This window comes from Sphaerodactylus townsendi, linkage group LG07, assembly GCF_021028975.2.
Source record: "Sphaerodactylus townsendi isolate TG3544 linkage group LG07, MPM_Stown_v2.3, whole genome shotgun sequence".
Taxonomy (NCBI): Eukaryota; Metazoa; Chordata; class Lepidosauria; order Squamata; family Sphaerodactylidae; genus Sphaerodactylus; species Sphaerodactylus townsendi.
The window spans coordinates 4,638,119-4,651,623 of record NC_059431.1 but is presented as its reverse complement, the minus strand read 5'-3'; the positions used below and the strand labels follow the sequence as shown (position 1 = coordinate 4,651,623).

The 13,505-nt window shown below is 49.2% G+C and overlaps 1 protein-coding gene across 11 annotated transcripts in view; it reads left to right on the top strand.

The window, feature by feature from the left end:
* Positions 1–13,505, top strand: part of CELF4 (CUGBP Elav-like family member 4) — a 912,878-nt gene that overhangs the window by 520,372 nt on the left and 379,001 nt on the right. The gene's annotated exons all lie outside the window — the stretch shown is intronic.

Below are 13,505 nucleotides of genomic sequence, written 5' to 3'. Positions count from 1 at the left end.
CACACACACATCTAAGCTGGCCTGGGCTGCTGGGCTCAATTATTAGCGTTAAACCTAAGACCTAGTTTTGGGGTAGCAGTGTAGGTAACTCTCTTAAATGCTGTTAAACCCCACTGATTTTCATGCAAAGAACTAAAGCGCGATCCTTTACCTGGGAGTAAGCTCGGTTGCTGGCAATGAGTAAACCCTCCTAGGGTCGTGATTCACCCGTTGGAAGATTTGCATGGTTGCTTCAAAGCAAAGCCACCGACTACCACCAAGCTTACTCCTGAGTAATGCACGCCTCGGAGCTAACCGTTTTTTCTAAACGAAAACGTCACTTTTCAGGTTAAATTGCCATGTTGGCACTTGGCGATAAATAAGTGGGTTTTGGGTTGCAATTTGGGCACTCGGTCTCGAAAAGGTTCGCCGTCACTGTTCTAAGACACCCTCCCTTCTAAAGGCCCAGCTTGGGGCAGACGCTTCCCCGTGACAACTGTTTACGGGCCACCAAATCCTAGCAAACGCCCATTATTAAGGCAGTACAGCCAGCCCTGATTCGGACGAAGAAAGAAAATATCAGTCGGTGTGCGGCGTCTCGAGAATTCCGGGCGAATGCTTACTAATGATGCAGCAAACTCTGTCTCATTATTATGGATTAGACCTCATTGGTATGCACTTTGCCCGCCGCGGAGATCTGTGGGGGCTTTCGTTCGCTGAGGTGCCAATTAAAGACCGCTGAATGCTTCGCCGGGGCGATTTGCTTCCCTTTCCCCAGGGTGGGAAGATTCCCCCCCCCACCAAAAAAAATGTATGTAATCCGGTACCAAACACAGAGAGGAGGTCTGCTTGCAGAATTGACCTCGCTGGGGTTGGTGAGAGACAGCTATGCCCTGGCCGGCTTTTGTGAACCCAGCGGCGAAACGTGAATTATTTTGGTAGGCTTGAGATCTGGGGCTTTTCGCGAAGGTTTCCTTCGTAGGAATGGATGACAGTCATTCACTGGGGAAATGCTACGGCGGAGGCCTCCGAGTTGCAAGACGGAGTCTGTCAGCTGGCGAGATGACTGGGGGCGGGAAGGGGGGGTGCATGTGACACCACAGATGTCGCTACCTGATTTCCAGGTAAAACCACGTGACACCACGGATAAAACCTGGAAGTGGCAAAGAGCAGCTGTAGGAATTCCTGGAAACTCAGTGGGTTACTGTATTGTCAAAGGCTTTTGCGGCCGGAATCACTCGGATGTTGTGTGGTTTCCGGGCTGTATGGCCACGTTCCAATAGCATTTTCTCCTGACGTTTCTTTCACCTGCGTCTGTGGCCGGCATCTTCAGAGGATCTGATGGTAGTAAAGCAAGTGGAGTATATCTACCTGTGGAATGTCCAGGGTGGGAGAAAGAACCATCCGCAGGGGTTAAAAGTGTAAAGGGTAATTTGCACGTGTTAAGTGGAATCCACCCATTTTAGCATATTTATGTAACACTGAAGTTGCATCATCAGTTAGTGAAGGGCATCTGTATAGCAGTTGCCTGGCATTTTAATTCATTTAATTGCTTCCTGCAGAGAGACATCCTGTGTCTGGGTGGTGTTCACTAACCATCACGTAATCAATTAGTGCGGGTTACCATAGAGTTTTGAGCAATTCCTAGCATTTACCTGGATTTTTAACCAGCTTGTATCCATGGGCCTTTCCCCACTTACCTTAAGCCCCGCGCTACTTGAGGAGAGTAGCGCGGGGTCTCCCGGCACTCCCCACGAGAGGGGCGGTGACAGCGCAGCCACCCTGATGCTGCCGCTGTCGCGCCCCCTCAGAGCGAGGCATCCCTGGTGCTCTTGCAAAGGGTGCCTTTTGATGACCCAGCGCAGAGCACGGGGTCGTGGGGACACCCGGGCGTGTCCCAGGGATGCCACGCGCTGGGAATTGCACGCAGCAATGGCGGCCGAGGGAAAAGTGGGGAAAAGCCCCATAAATGACATAGCTGGGTTTTTTCCCTTCCTCCTGCTGCTGGTCAGAGTGGTGGTGACTGGGCATACACAACATCGGGATGTCGGTCAAACACATTCCCTCTCCCAGTAAGCCCATTGTGCTGGGGGCAAGAGACGGGGTCCCCCATTTCAAGTCCTTCCTTTCTGACAATCTATGTTCCTGGTGGCAAACCTTTGGCACTCCAGATGTTATGGACTACAATTCCCAATTGGCCATACTGGCAGGGGCTGATGAGAATTGCAGTCCATAACATCTGGAGTGCCAAAAGTTCGCCACCACTGATCTATGTGATGTAGAAATTGTTGGACCATGGTCGGGGACATCTGGATACAAATTATTCTTCCTCTGTGAATTTGGGGCTGTCACTTTCGTAGCCTAGCCTACTTTGCCAGTTCGTTGTAAAATGTAGCAGAGGTTGTATACGGAGTCCTGCAGAGGAAGGGGGGGTGGAAATAGGTCCTAGAAATCTAGATAGCTTCCACTAATGTCAAATATAGACGACTACTGAATGTCCGTTATTAAATCTGCCGAACGTTCCGCTATCAGATATCAAAAATTACATTCCCGAAATCATCCAAGCTCCCACCCTGTTGCATCCTGATGTCGGAGAAATCTTCAGCGAACACCGGGTGGTGTGGGGACTCTTCCGAGTAAAAAATGCATAGGTTTTCTCTGCGTGCGTTGAAGGCCGGTTTAAAACGTGTGACAGACGTTTGGAGACCGTTCAGCTCAAGAATTCGGAAAGGAGGATTTTGGATGGAGAATTTGGAAGAGGAAGGGTATGTGCCGCAGATGCATTTTATGTAGGACTGTGACTTTCACAGGGCCATCTCAGACCAGGTGCTCAGGAGCAGCAGCAGCAGCCGCAGAAGGCCCTTGCTTTCACATCCTGCACGTGAGCTCCCAAAGGCACCTGATGGGCCACTGCGAGTAGCAGAGTGCTGGGCTAGATGGACTCTGGTCTGATCCAGCTGGCTTGTTCTTATGTTCTTAGCAGACCAGGTGCTCAAGAGCAGCAGCAGCAGCTGCAGAAGGCCATTGCTTTCATATCCTGCACGTGAGCTCCCAAAGGCACCTGGTGGGCCACTGCGAGTAGCAGAGCGCTGAACTAGATGGACTCTGGTCTGATCCAGCAGTCTCTTTCTTGTGTTCTTATGTTCTTAAAGGACCAGACCAGGTGCTCAAGAGCAGCAGCAGCTGCAGAAGGCCATTGCTTTCACATCCTGCAGGTGAGCTCCCAAAGGCACCTGGTAGGCCACTGCGAGTAGCAGAGTGCTGGACTAGATGGACTCTGGTCTGATCCAGCAGGCTAGTTCTTATGTTCTTAGCAGACCAGGTGCTCAGGAGCAGCAGCAGCAGCCGCAGAAGGCCATTGCTTTCATATCCTGCACGTGAGCTCCCAAAGGCACCTGGTGGGCCACTGCGAGTAGCAGAGTGCTGGACTAGATGGACTCTGGTCTGATCCAGCAGGCTCTTTCTTGTGTTCTTATGTTCTTAAAGGACCAGACCAGGTGCTCGGGAGCAGGGACGTAGGTATAGATTTTTATGGGGGGGTTCAGGGGGGCCACACCCCCACCCGCCCCTAGCGCATGGCCATGCCTCCCCAAGCCCCACCCCTGGCCTAGCGCTTATAAAAGCAGCTCTCCGAGGTCGGGGATGGCAGACTCCCCTGCCCTGCCCCCCTGCCCCTCCCCTCTGGGCAGAGGCATAGAGGGAAAATGGAGCCTGGTGCAAAATCTGAGTTTTGCGGGGGGCCCCGGGCAGCTGCTGTGATGCTGGAATCCACCCCAAAACAGCATCACTTTCAATGGCATTTAAACTAGAGAGCCCAAATTCTCCTTTTAAATCCACCTTAAAGGGACAATCTGGGGCCCCTAGTTAAACAACATTGAAAGTGATGCTGTTTGGGGGTGGATTATCCCCCACCCTGAAACAGCATCATTTCAATGTGGCGTAGTGGTTAAGAGCAGGTGCATTCTAATCTGGAGGAACCGGGTTTCCCTGATCTGCCACTTGAACTGTGAAGACTTATCTAGGGAATTCAGATTAGCCTGTGCACTCCCACACATGCCAGCTGGGTGACCTTGGGCTAGTCACAGCTTTTCGGAGCTCTCTCAGCCCCACCCACCTCACAGGGTGTTTGTTGTGAGGGAGCAAGGGCAAGGAGATTGTGAGCCCCTTTGAGTCTCCTACAGGAGAGAAAGGGAGGATATAAATTCAAACTCTTCTTCTTCTTCTAAACTGAGAGATTCTCCCTTTAAATCCATGCCGAAGAGGGTGGATTTAAAACGAGAATCTGGAAAAATTTGGGGGGTGCCTGCTGTCAGGGGTGCAATTGTTAAGCTAGAAGCACCAAACTTTCAGGGTATCTTTAGGAGTCTCTCCTAATGATACCACCCAGGTTTGGTGAAGTTTGGTTCAGGGGGTCCAAAGTTATGGACCCGCAAATGTGTAGCCCCCATCTTCTATTAGCTCCCATTGAAAACAATGGAGGATGGGGCACTCCCTTTGGGAGTCCATAGCTTTGGACCCCCTGAACCAAACCTCACCAAACGTGGGTAGTATCATCAGGAGAGTCCCCCAAACAATCCCTGAAAGTTTGGTGCTGCTAGCCCAGGGGTAGGGAACCTGCGGCTCTCCAGATGTTCAGGAACTACAATTCCCATCAGCCTCTGTCATCATGGCCAATTGGCCATGCTGGTAGGGGCTGATGGGAATTGTAGTTCCTGAACATCTGGAGAGCCGCAGGTTCCCTAACCCTGTGCTAGCCCAAACAATGCGCCCCCTGCAGGCCAAAAACCTAAAAAGCACTAAAATGTTTTTAAAACCCACAAACGGGTGGGCGGAGCTTCGGACATGAAGGGGGGGGTTCAAACCCGAGAACCCCCCCTTACCTACGTGCATGCTCGGGAGCAGCAGCAGCAGCAGAAGGCTATTGCTTTCACATCCTGCACGTGAGCTCCCAAAGGCACCTGGTGGGCCACTGCGAGTAGCAGAGTGCTGAACTAGATGGACTCTGGTCTGATCCAGCAGGTTCTTTCTTGTGTTCTTATGTTCTTAAAGGACCAGACCAGGTGCTCGGGAGCAGCAGCAGCAGCAGCAGAAGGCCATTGCTTTCACATCCTGCACGTGAGCTCCCAAAGGCACCTGGTGGGCCACTGCGAGTAGCAGAGTACTGGGCTAGATGGACTCTGGTCTGATCCAGCAGGCTCGTTCTTATGTTCTTATCTCGGGCAGAGCTCCCCCCATCTAAAACCCATAGAAGTCAGCCAACTTAGAACAGTGTAAGTCTGCATGGGAGGTCCCAGTAAGGCCCTTGGGCTGGTGGCAGCGTGGCAGCCGAGCGACGTGGTAAGAAAACACACATTCAAATCACACTTTATCCAGAAATTCACAAGATACCTTCAGGCAAACCATTATTCCTTTTCTCCCTCCTGTACTCTCTGCAGTACAAAGATAACAACGTTTGCCTGTCGCGAAGAGATTGCTCCCATTGCGTATGTTCGCCCAGGACATTATTATTATTAATAATAATATTATTATTAGCTTCTGAACGGCTGCTCGGTGCTTCCGCTCCTTTTATTTTCAAGGGTGCTTTTTCCAAAAGCGGGTGTCGGTTTTCATCCCCCCCCTCCGAAAAGAAAGAAAGAAAAATCCCAGCCCTCTTTTGTTGGGGCAAGGAGCAGCTGATGCGGCAAACGTCTCGGAAAGAGTCCTTTTCAAAAGTTGTCTGGGAGAGAAAAAAGAAAGGAGACCCACTCAGAAAGGAGAAGCAATTGATAATTGTGGCGTCTCCTTTTCAATCCCCTTTGTATCCCTCATCCTTTCGCTTGTCTAAATTTCTTTTAAAGTCAGGGGGAGAAGAAGGAAAGGAGGAATGTGGGGCCGGGAGGGGGGTGGCAGGGGGGGGGAGAAAAAGAGAGTGAACCCTTAAAAAAAATCACAGTTCACTGAAGCGTCTGTCCCTTGTCTAATTCTTTTGCCGGCCTGCGGCTGATGGTTCTGAGAAATACCAAGCGGCAAGCCCTGACATATTCATTTCTGCAGAGAATTGAAAAAGGGTTTGCTGTAATTCATCGCTTCTTGTAACTCAAACCCTTTCTGACAGCGGTACCTGCACTGTCTTTTAACGGTGGCACCGCCGCGGCTGTAATTGGACATGAAAAATGATGTCGTATTTGCGGTGCGCGGAGGGAGGGCCCGGCCGGAGGTAGGCGGGGAGAGCCATGCGCTCTGATATGCGCGTGCATGAGCGCATGTCCGTGGAAAACTGGGACTGGGCAGCTTTGGAGGATGGTGAGAGCCTCGTCTCCGAGAAGTACACATGTTTGGACCCGGCCGTGGCCTTTGGTTTCGAAGCTGATCATGACAAAATCACATTCAACAGCTGCATCGCAAGTCTCTAGATCAGGGGTCTGCAACCTGCGGCTCTCCAGATGTTCATGGACTACAATTCCCATCAGCCCCAATTGGCCATGGTGGCAGGGGCTGATGGGAATTGTAGCCCATGAACATCTGGAGAGCCGCAGGTTGCAGACCCCTGATCTAGATTCTCCTGGCTTTCAGCAATCTGATGCTTAGCATGCTTCCTTTGAGGTTGAGCCCCTGTGTAGTGGTTAGTAGCCAGCGTGGTAGCCAGCGCGGTGTAGTGGTTAAGAGCAGGTGGATTCTAATCTGGGGAACCGGATTTGATTCCCCACTCCTCCACCTGAGTGGCAGCGGCTCAACTGGTAAAACAGATATGTTTCCGCACTCCTACATTCCTGCTGGGTGACCTTGGGCTAGTCACAGTTCTCTCTGAACTCTCTCAGTCCTACCTGCCTCACAAGGTGTCTGTTGTGGGGAGAAGAAGGGTAGGAGCTTGTAAGCCACCTTGAGTCTCCTCAAGAACAGGAATGTGAAGGCCGGTAGTTCTCAAGGCCATCAGAAGGGCTATCAGCCCAACCAGCACTTGGGCGCAATCTACGTTACTACGGGTTACAAAGCAGAAAGGCAGCGGAAAACCAACAGTAGAGGAAACCCATTACTATGACAGAAACCAGGACCCCGTTTGATGTCAGGTGTGCCACCTGAGAAGAGGTGCACAGGGCTGTGCTGACCCATTTGTTCCCTCCGCCGATGCCAGGGACACCTGCACCTACAGAGGGGACAAGGGCACCCGTGGCTGGTCGCCCTTCAGTCCTGCAGTGGTGAAACCCAGAAGTTTAGATTGCTGTGGAGCGGCACCGGTGTCCTGATGAGACACCAGCATGGGGGATGGGTCAGGGCATTCCTTAGGGTGAACATAAGAACATAAGAACAAGCCAGGTGGATCAGACCAGAGTCCATCTAGTCCAGCTCTCTGCTACTCGCAGTGGCCCACCAGGTGCCTTTGGGAGCTCACATGCAGGAGGTGAAAGCAATGGCCTTCTGCGGCTGTTGCTCCCGAGCACCTGGTCTGCTAAGGCCTTTGCAATCTCAGATCAAAGAGGATCAAGGTTGGTAGCCAGAGATCGACTTCTCCTCCATAAATATGTCCAAGCCCCTTTTAAAGCTATCCAGGTTAGTGGCCATCACCACCTCCTGTGGCAGCATATTCCAAACACCCATCACACGTTGCGTGAAGAAGTGTTTTCTTTTATTAGTCCTAATTCTTCCCCCCAGCATTTTCAATGAATGCCCCCTGGTTCTAGTATTGTGAGAAAGAGAGAAAAATTTCTCTCTGTCAACATTTTCTACCCCATGCATAATTTTTATAGACAATAGTTGGCTTCCACCCTGGGTTTGCGGCTAGTTGTGCTGTAGCCCATGTCTTGGACTTACACAGCCCTTTTGGATGGTGTAAACCCACTAAACCCTATGGAGGGCTTTCCAGTGGTAGGAGGTCTTTGGGGCTTTTTCTTTGTCCCCGTGCTGTGCTGAGAAAGTGCAAGCCAGGACTGTCCTGGAAGCTGCGGTCTCTGGATCGGACTGCCTTTCTCCTTTGCATCGTGTCCCAAAATTTTTGGTAATCCCTCTCTGATTACATGACCATCATTCTGGTTTATGTTTCCTTTCTGTTTTGACGTATCTGTCCATAACTGATCGTGTCGGCCTCTTTTCAAATCTGCTGCCTGTAGTTTTATTATTCTCCGATATGGGTTCTTTATCCAGCCCATGATTCAAACCAAGGCACTGCTTGATAATATAATTTGTCGCTGGGTGCAGCCAATCCTCCCTTCCTTTTCTCGTCTTGTAAGACTTTAAATCTTATTCGAGGCTTTTGGCCATTCCAGATGCATTTATTAAGCCTTTTTCTGCCATTCCTCATTACGAATTGTGAGACGGATCGTCTTTTCTTATACTGGATATGCTCTTGTATTTCTGCTTTATTTATTTGTTTAGAACATTTCCTATCTCTCTTCCTTATGGACCCCAAGGCAGCTTACAATATACATGAAATACTAAAGTGACGTATATAAAAACAAAGCCATTTTTTAAAACAAATCACCACTTTTAAAAATCAGATTAAAATCAGAAACGTGCTTTTATCATTGGATTGTTGACGGCTTTCACGGCCGGATTTAACTGGTTGTTGTGCGTTTTCCGGGCTGTGTGTCTGTGTGCCTGGACACAGTGTGTAACAGACTTCCCTCTGTGATACACCCCTGAAGATGCCAGCCACAGATGCAGGCGAAACGTTAGGAACAAGATCTACCAGACCACGGCCACACAGCCCGGAAAACCCGCCAGAACCACTCTTTTATCATGTTTCTCCTCATTCACTGCTTGCTTTACTTGCAGTAACCCTCTGCCACCAGATCTCTGGGGAAGGTATAGTCCAGTGGTGGCAAACCTTTGGCACTCCAGATGTTATGGACTACAATTCCCATCAGCCCCTACAATTGGCCATGCTGGCAGGGGCTGATGGGAATTGTAGTCCATAACATTTGGAGCACCAAAGGTTCGCCACTACGGGTATAGTCTGTATAAGGCATAGTGCATCATTCTAAGCTTCTAGGTTTTTCTGTCCAGTACATCCAAATCTGCCTGTGTCCAGTATATGATTCCTGCAGTGTACCTGATGATGAAGGAGCTGCGTGGCATAGTGGTTAAGTGCTTGCACTGCCACTCACACGGTCAGGAGTTCGAGCCCCCTATGGGTCAGATATCCTGGCAGCTGGCTCATGGTCAACTCAGCCCATTCCTTGGTCGGTAAATGAGTACCTATCACATAACTAGGGGGTAAAGAATAGCCAGGGAAAGCAATGGCAAACTACCTCACAAAAACAGCTTGCCTATGAAATCACTGCTTGCAGTGCAACTCCAGGGTCGAACACGACTGAAGGGGAAACTTTACCTTTTTACCTGATGATGGGTATGGCCCAGCTGTTGATTGTCTTGATGGTATTTCCACCGTTTAATTCTCCTGACCCCCTGGGTGTATTCTCTGCTGAGCACAGTCTTCACTTGCCTGTTCTAGATGTTATCCAGCTGCAAAATGCCCAGGTATTTATAGGCTTCCTCTTGGTTACACTTGATCAGTTGGCCATCCGGCATTTGTATGCCATCAGTCCCAGTGATCTTCCCCTCTTTATCGCCACAGTGGCGCACTGTTCCAGGCCAAATTCCATTAAGAACATAAGAACATAAGAACTAGTCTGCTGGATCAGACCAGAGTCCATCTAGTCCAGCACTCTGCTACTCGCAGTGGCCCACCAGGTGCCTTTGGGAGCTCACATGCAGGAGGTGAAAGCAATGGCCTTCTGCTGCTGCTGCTCCCGAGCACCTGGTCTGCTAAAGCATTTGCAATCTGAGATCAAGGAGGATCAAGATTGGTAGCCATAGATCGACTTCTCCTCCATAAATCTGTCCAAGCCCTTTTTAAAGCTATCCAGGTGAGTGGCCATCACCACCTCCTGTGGCAGCATATTCCAAACACCAATCACATGTTGCGTGAAGAAGTGTTTCCTTTTATTAGTCCTAATTCTTCCCCCCAGCATTTTCAATGAATGCCCCCTGGTTCTATTATTGTGAGAAAGAGAGAAAAATGTATCTCCATTGAAATGTTTGCCCTGAACGTTCAAACCGTGTTCACTAACGACTGGATTTCTGTGTCTGATTTCCCAAATCATCCATGTACAGCAAATGTGAGATTTTCTTATCTGAGTCTTTGGCCATTTGATAGCCCAACTTTGTTTTCTTTAAAATCACTGTTAGTGAGATCATGACGATGATAAACAGTAAGGGCGACAGTGAATCACCTTGGAAAATCCCTCGCTTGACGTTGACCATTCCATAGTTTTCATTTCTGACTGTCACTTCAGTTCCCCACTGTCTCATAGCTTTTTCAGGGAATACTCATATGTTGTTGCCGACACCAATTATTTTCAAGCATCTTATGCCCCAGCTATGGGGCAGTGAGTCGAATGCCTTCTTGTAATCGATCCAGACCGTAAGCAGATTCGTTTTTCGAGTCTTGCAGTTCTCCGTGATCATTTTGTCCATCAGGAGCTGATCTTTTGTTCCCCTTTCTGTTTTCCTCGTAGCAACTCCGTGGGGTAAGTTCGGCCGGCAGGGGGTGCATCTGCCCATAACAGGGGGGAGCAAAGCAGAAAAGAACCCAATTAGTCAGTAAACGCTGAGCATAATTTAATGCATGCGATGATTTCTGCACTTGACAATTCTTTTGCTGAGCAAAGAGACACACACACAACTCCTAATACACACTGAGAACATCTTGACATGAAAGACACCAATTATGGGGAGAAAGATGGAGAGGGAAGTAATTAGGTTTCTCATCTCTGTGGATGGCATTTCCTACTCTCTCGGAAGGAGTGTCTACAAGGAGAAAGGCTGGAGGGAGAGACAATGGGGGGGTCTTAGAGGGCATATGGGGGGGGGGGGTTTGCCAAAGTCCAAGTAGAGTCTGGAGATCTCCTGGGAATCCAACTATTCTCCAGGTAACAGAGATCAGTTAATTTGGAGAAAATGGCCAGAAGATGAATGGATCTGTATAGAAGTATCCTGGTCTTTGTTCCCTTTGAGTGCTATAGTCTATAGTTGTCCTGTGTTTGTGTGGAGCTGATCAGTCACTGTCTTGATTCTAGAGTTTTTCAACACTGGCAGCCAAATTCTGTTCATTTTCATGGTTTCTTCCTTCCTGTTGAAATTGTCCATGTGCTTGTGCATTTCAATGGCTTCTCTGTGTAGTCTGACGTAGTGGTTGTCAGAGTGGTCCAGAATTTCTGTGTTTTCAAATAATATTCTGTGTCCAGGCTGGTTTATCAAGTGTTCTGCTATTGCTGATTTTTCTGGCTGAAATAGTCTGCGGTGCATTTCCTGTTCTTTAATCATGTCTGAGCTGTTCTTTAATCGTGTCTGAATGCTGCTAGAACATGGCCATGCAGCCCGGAAACCACACAGCACCCCAGTGATTCCGGCCGTGAAAGCCTTCGACAATACAGAAGATGGATTGTTTGGCATTTTACCCCACTGAAGTTTCTCCCTTCCCCAAGCTTCCCCTCCTGAGGTTCCACCCCCCCCCCCAATATTCAGCTATTTCTCAACATAGAGCTGGAAACGTAATCGCAAGGAAATTAACCCATAACAGGAGGGAATAAAAAAGGGCAGAACTGCTGGACACAATTTTAACCTAACCCCAACCATAAGGATGTAAACCCAACCATAGCCACGAACAGATTAACCTCTTGCATTCAACTGTCTTTTTTTTTTTTACCAGGAATACTCTTATCTCTGGCCAATTACAGTCTTGCCAACATAAAAGTTCTCCTGGAATGGCAACAGATCTCCAAATTACCGTGTTTCCCCGAAAATAAGGCCTACCCCAAAAAAAGCCCTAGCATGGTTTTTCGGTATTTTTGGAAGATGCTTGAAATATAAGCCCTCCTCCAAAAATAAGCCCTAGTTAGATTCCCCGGCACAGCCCCCGCCCTGCACCCCCACCATGCCCTTGCCACACCCCCACCCATCCCCGGAATGCCCCCACCATGTTCCAGAACACCCCCAGAACACCCCCGCCCCCTGCGTGCTATGCCGTCGGGGCGCAGAAAATAAGACCTCCCCTGAAAATAAGCCCTAAGGAGCAGCAGTGGCCTAGGAGGTTATGAGCTTGTGTATCTAATCTGGAGGAACCGGGTTTGATTCCCAGCTCTGCCGCCTGAGCTGTGGAGGCTTATCTGGGGAATTCAGATTAGCCTGTACACTCCCACACACGCCAGCTGGGTGACCTTGGGCTAGTCACAGCTTCTCAGAGCTCTCTCAGCCCCACCCACCTCACAGGGTGTTTGTTGTGAGGGGGGAAGGGCAAGGAGATTGTCAGCCCCTTTGAGTCTCCTGCAGGAGAGAAAGGGGGGATATAAATCCAAACTCCTCCTCCTCCTCCTCTTTTTCTTCTTCTTCTTCTTCTTCTTCTTCTTCTTCTTCTTCTAATGCATCTTTTGCATCAAAAATTAATATATATTAATTTTCAGGGAATATAATTTCGGGGAATATAATAATATAATTTTCGGGGAAACACGGTAAAGAGATTAGTTCCCCTGCATAAAATGGCTGCTTTGGAGGACCTCTTCCCAAATCTTACTCTTCTCATGCTCCAGGAATGTCCCAACCAAGGTTCGACAACACTCAGCTGAGAGGAGCGGGTCTCGCTGGGTTGCTCATGTCGGCTTACTTCTGGGTTGGTTGAAGGTCCCAATCCACCCCTGCTGAATCTCTCCCCTCCCATCTCGGTGGCTCCGGAAAAATGATTTGTTTTTGTTGATCTCAACGAGGCAGTGAAATTAGGGCAGTGTCTTTCTTCTCTTTCGTTTTAAAAAAAACTATTATCTTTAGTAGTTAGCAGCGTTTCGGAAAGCGTTTCATAACCACTATCTAGATTTATTCTAATTGCTCCGCAAACATCTTTAGCGCTTAGCAGCTATCAAAGCGGCTGACAAGCAGATTCGCATGATGGAGGGCCAAACAGTTATCAGCGTCCTTGCGTCTCAAGAGAGGGAACATTTCTTGGGGTAACAGGGCCACGGCTGACATCACACTCATAACGAAAGGGGCCAGCGGTCTTGGCTCATCGTTCGATGTTGCTTCAGGTACGGCTGGCCGACTTCAGATGCCGGTGTTGGTGCCTTTCTCGTGGAGAGCCAGGACCGGCTCACATGTGAATTATCATCTCTCGATGACCACAGCATGCGTGATCTTGCAACCCGAGTCAGGGGGAAAGGTACCTAAACAATGGTTCGGTCCAATGATTAGGCGCAACATTTAGGGACTTGTGCTCAGAGGTGGGATCCAGCAGGTTCTCACCAGTTCCCGAGAGTGGGTTACTAATTATTTGTGTGTGCCGAGAGGGGGTTACTAATTGGGTCCGCTTTTCCATCTCCACGCCCTTGCCTCCCCGAGAGGCATCCTGCCTTTGAACATGAAGGTTCCATATAGCAATTGCGACTAATAATGTAACTCCCTGAACTGGGTTAATCCCTTTCAGGTACTGCAATTCATGGATTCTCAGCCTTTCGGACCTTTTATCTCCCCAGTCTCTATCAAAGAACCTGTGTGTTTCACCA